General features: G+C 54.9%; 2 non-coding genes across 2 annotated transcripts in view; both read left to right on the top strand.

Moving 5' to 3' along the window:
* The first annotated feature begins 2,702 nt into the window (after nt 1–2,702).
* On the top strand, nt 2,703–4,604 carry LOC126135368 (small subunit ribosomal RNA). The gene has a single exon (XR_007527903.1). It is a non-coding gene; the product is annotated as a small subunit ribosomal RNA (ribosomal RNA).
* A 354-nt stretch (nt 4,605–4,958) lies between these two features.
* The window catches only part of LOC126135366 (5.8S ribosomal RNA), a 155-nt gene continuing 113 nt past the window's right edge, over nt 4,959–5,000 (top strand). The window contains exon 1 of the ribosomal RNA XR_007527901.1: nt 4,959–5,000. This exon is cut by the window's right edge and continues 113 nt beyond it. This is a non-coding gene — a ribosomal RNA (5.8S ribosomal RNA).

Raw genomic sequence — 5,000 nt, 5'->3', positions numbered from 1 at the left:
TGTGCCTTAACCTAACCCACGTTGTGCCTTAACCTAACACACGTTGTGCCTTAACGTAACCCACGTTGTGCCTTAACGTAACCCACGTTGTGCCTTAACGTAACCCACGTTGTGCCTTAACGTAACCCACGTTGTGCCTTAACGTAACCCACGTTGTGCCTTAACGTAACCCACGTTGTGCCTTAACGTAACCCACGTTGTGCCTTAACCTAACCCACGTTGTGCCTTAACCTAACCCACGTTGTGCCTTAACCTAACACACGTTGTGCCTTAACGTAACCCACGTTGTGCCTTAACGTAACCCACGTTGTGCCTTAACGTAACCCACGTTGTGCCTTAACGTAACCCACGTTGTGCCTTAACGTAACCCACGTTGTGCCTTAACGTAACCCACGTTGTGCCTTAACGTAACCCACGTTGTGCCTTAACCTAACCCACGTTGTGCCTTAACCTAACCCACGTTGTGCCTTAACCTAACCCACGTTGTGCCTTAACGTAACCCACGTTGTGCCTTAACGTAACCCACGTTGTGCCTTAACGTAACCCACGTTGTGCCTTAACGTAACCCACGTTGTGCCTTAACGTAACCCACGTTGTGCCTTAACGTAACCCACGTTGTGCCATAACGTAACCCACGTTGTGCCTTAACGTAACCCACGTTGTGCCTTAACGTAACCCACGTTGTGCCTTAACCTAACCCACGTTGTGCCTTAACGTAACCCACGTTGTGCCTTAACCTAACCCACGTTGTGCCTTAACCTAACCCACGTTGTGCCTTAACCTAACCCACGTTGTGCCTTAACCTAACCCACGTTGTGCCTTAACCTAACCCACGTTGTGCCTTAACCTAACCCACGTTGTGCCTTAACCTAACCCACGTTGTGCCTTAACCTAACCCACGTTGTGCCTTAACCTAACCCACGTTGTGCCTTAACCTAACCCACGTTGTGCCTTAACCTGCTCTGTAATTGGCATATGACACGTTACATTAATCTAGTGTTGTCTAACCACAACCCTCTGAATATAGTTCGCTACTCGCACCGCCCACCCTCTTGTGTGTCGTTTCATGTTGAACACTTCGCAAGTGTTGCTTACTTTTTACATGCTCCCGCTGTACACTGTAATGTGGACAACTGCAGGATGTACATCGCCCCCCCCCCTCCACCCTGCCTTCGCACGCTGGTCGTTCAGGTGCTTGCGTGTTCAATGCCCTTCGCAGCTGTTCACTGGCATTCGCATGTCGAAGCGCTCAGTCTACGTCGTGGTACGGCCTGTGTCCACTGTCCGCTGATATCGTAAGCTTAATCCTCACATTGTACTGCACATAGGTCCGTATGTACTGAATGATACGCTGTGGCACATGTGTGACCGTACGACTGCGCCCAACAACAGCGAACCATACGGTCCAAATGTTGTGCACTCAGCCACGTGCCGTCTCCCCATAACAGCTACATTGCAGTGTGGTACGCCATAGAGACGTGTGGGAGTAACGGACGCCCTGGATGGCGATCAGCATGAGCCGTCTGTTGATGTAGTGGCGCGTGTATTCAAACGTAGTCGTCTCTTCTCACACAGTGTGATAGCATGGTGCACCGCGTTCCACATCTGCGACATGGTACAGATGCTGGTTGACAGTCGGTCTCGTAATGGACATCGCATACGTAGGGGGCCACCTCCCACGTGTTCTCTAGTCGTGCACATTTTGTTGCGTGTATGTGGGCAGACGTAGTGTGTCGTGACACCTAACAGACAGGTATGCAATAATCGTTGCATTTGCAAACTGGGATGGACGTCTACGTTTGCTGGTGACGTGACGCAACGCAAATGAACAACTGGTAAACCCATTGTGGTGCGGTTGTTGTTGCTGGAGGTAAATCAGTAAGGGCAAATCTGTGTGTGAAGCGATACGCGGCGGTGGCTGGGTGGGACCGTCCCCGGCCGGTGAGGGGGGGCCGCCCGGCGTGCTGGCCGCGCGGTGCGTGGGCGCACGCGCTACAGCCGGCTGGTGGGGGCGCCCAGTGGCAGGCGCGCCGGCCGACGGACGCGGCAGGCGGCGCAGCTGCGCGCCGGGGCACCCTGCGCGCGGCGCCGGGCGGCCAAAGTGGGTCCTCGCGGGCCCGGTGCGAAGCGCGGTGGACATCTGCAGTGTGCTGGTCCGACTGAGGACTGTGTGCGTTGAGGATGCGCCGCCGCCCGGCACTCGGCGCCGCGACGCCGTCTGCTGCTCGGTCGCCCCAGCGGTTCTCGCTGGTGGTTTGTATCGCAGTTGTGCAGACGTGTTGGCACGTGCGCTGTGCTGGGAGAGTTCGCTTCGGCACCCACGTGGGGCCTTTGCCCTTCTGTGGCGCTGGCGTTGGAGCTGCCGGTCACCGTAGGTGGCGCGTGTTGTCTCCCGCCGGCAATGCCACGACAGCACGCTCCCGGGCCTCTGTCGGCAGCGGCAAGCTCAGTTGGGAGCACGGGTGGTCGCACCTAAAGCGTCTACTCGCCTAACTCCGGGCGATTGCGCCTCTCTCGAACCCGACCAAGTACTTAGGACGGCGCTGCGCGCCGCCGGGACCTGAGAGGGTTTCGAGGTGTATTGTGCAGGGGAGCTCAGCCTCCTCCTGTTTGCAGAATAATTGAGCGGACGCTTGCGTGTTCGCGCGGGCCCCTGGGACACACTCCCGGGCGGCCGGCTGCTCAGCTCTAGTTGACGCAGCTCCCTGGTTGATCCTGCCAGTAGTCATATGCTTGTCTCAAAGATTAAGCCATGCATGTCTCAGTACAAGCCGCATTAAGGTGAAACCGCGAATGGCTCATTAAATCAGTTATGGTTCCTTAGATCGTACCCACGTTACTTGGATAACTGTGGTAATTCTAGAGCTAATACATGCAAACAGAGTCCCGACCAGAGATGGAAGGGACGCTTTTATTAGATCAAAACCAATCGGTCGGCTCGTCCGGTCCGTTTGCCTTGGTGACTCTGAATAACTTTGGGCTGATCGCACGGTCCTCGTACCGGCGACGCATCTTTCAAATGTCTGCCTTATCAACTGTCGATGGTAGGTTCTGCGCCTACCATGGTTGTAACGGGTAACGGGGAATCAGGGTTCGATTCCGGAGAGGGAGCCTGAGAAACGGCTACCACATCCAAGGAAGGCAGCAGGCGCGCAAATTACCCACTCCCGGCACGGGGAGGTAGTGACGAAAAATAACGATACGGGACTCATCCGAGGCCCCGTAATCGGAATGAGTACACTTTAAATCCTTTAACGAGTATCTATTGGAGGGCAAGTCTGGTGCCAGCAGCCGCGGTAATTCCAGCTCCAATAGCGTATATTAAAGTTGTTGCGGTTAAAAAGCTCGTAGTTGGATTTGTGTCCCACGCTGTTGGTTCACCGCCCGTCGGTGTTTAACTGGCATGTATCGTGGGACGTCCTGCCGGTGGGGCGAGCCGAAGGCGTGCGACCGCCTCGTGCGTGTTCGTGCGTCCCGAGGCGGACCCCGTTGAAATCCTACCAAGGTGCTCTTTATTGAGTGTCTGGGTGGGCCGGCACGTTTACTTTGAACAAATTAGAGTGCTTAAAGCAGGCAAGCCCGCCTGAATACTGTGTGCATGGAATAATGGAATAGGACCTCGGTGTTTTCGGAACCCGAGGTAATGATTAATAGGGACAGGCGGGGGCAATTCGTATTGCGACGTTAGAGGTGAAATTCTTGGATCGTCGCAAGACGAACAGAAGCGAAAGCATTTGCCAAGGTATGTTTTTCATTAATCAAGAACGAAAGTTAGAGGTTCGAAGGCGATCAGATACCGCCCTAGTTCTAACCATAAACGATGCCAGCCAGCGATCCGCCGCAGTTCCTCCGATGACTCGGCGGGCAGCCTCCGGGAAACCAAAGCTTTTGGGTTCCGGGGGAAGTATGGTTGCAAAGCTGAAACTTAAAGGAATTGACGGAAGGGCACCACCAGGAGTGGAGCCTGCGGCTTAATTTGACTCAACACGGGAAACCTCACCAGGCCCGGACACCGGAAGGATTGACAGATTGATAGCTCTTTCTTGATTCGGTGGGTGGTGGTGCATGGCCGTTCTTAGTTGGTGGAGCGATTTGTCTGGTTAATTCCGATAACGAACGAGACTCTAGCCTGCTAACTAGTCGCGTGACATCCTTCGTGCTGTCAGCGATTACTTTTCTTCTTAGAGGGACAGGCGGCTTCTAGCCGCACGAGATTGAGCAATAACAGGTCTGTGATGCCCTTAGATGTTCTGGGCCGCACGCGCGCTACACTGAAGGAATCAGCGTGTCATCCTAGGCCGAAAGGTCGGGGTAACCCGCTGAACCTCCTTCGTGCTAGGGATTGGGGCTTGCAATTGTTCCCCATGAACGAGGAATTCCCAGTAAGCGCGAGTCATAAGCTCGCGTTGATTACGTCCCTGCCCTTTGTACACACCGCCCGTCCGCTACTACCGATTGAATGATTTAGTGAGGTCTTCGGACTGGTACGCGGCATCGACTCTGTCGTTGCCGATGCTACCGGAAAGATGACCAAACTTGATCATTTAGAGGAAGTAAAAGTCGTAACAAGGTTTCCGTAGGTGAACCTGCGGAAGGATTCATTACCGACTAGACTGCATGTCTTTCGATGTGCGTTGTCGTGTCGCGCAACACGCTACCTGTACGGCAGCAGCCGTGCGCCGCGTGCGGAACCACGCGTGCCTCTCAAAACTAACGGAAAAATGTTGTGTGGTACGAGCGCTGAAGCTCTGGAGCGGCTGGCCTGCGGCACCTGGCGCCTGGCGCCGGTTTTGAATGACTTTCGCCCGAGTGCCTGTCCGCTCCGGTGTGGAGCCGTACGACGCCCATCGGCCGTGAGGCCGTTGGACACAGGAACGCTGGAACAGGGGCCGTCAAACGCCTCAGTCCCGCCTATGCAACTGTCTTGAAAGAGACAGTGGAAACTAAATGAAAAAGATCACCCAGGACGGTGGATCACTCGGCTCGTGGGTCGATGAAGA

This window comes from Schistocerca cancellata, unplaced genomic scaffold (genome assembly GCF_023864275.1).
Source record: "Schistocerca cancellata isolate TAMUIC-IGC-003103 unplaced genomic scaffold, iqSchCanc2.1 HiC_scaffold_625, whole genome shotgun sequence".
NCBI lineage: Eukaryota > Metazoa > Arthropoda > Insecta > Orthoptera > Acrididae > Schistocerca > Schistocerca cancellata.
Note: the sequence above shows the minus strand (reverse complement) of the source record. Positions and strands in the feature narration are given on the sequence as shown.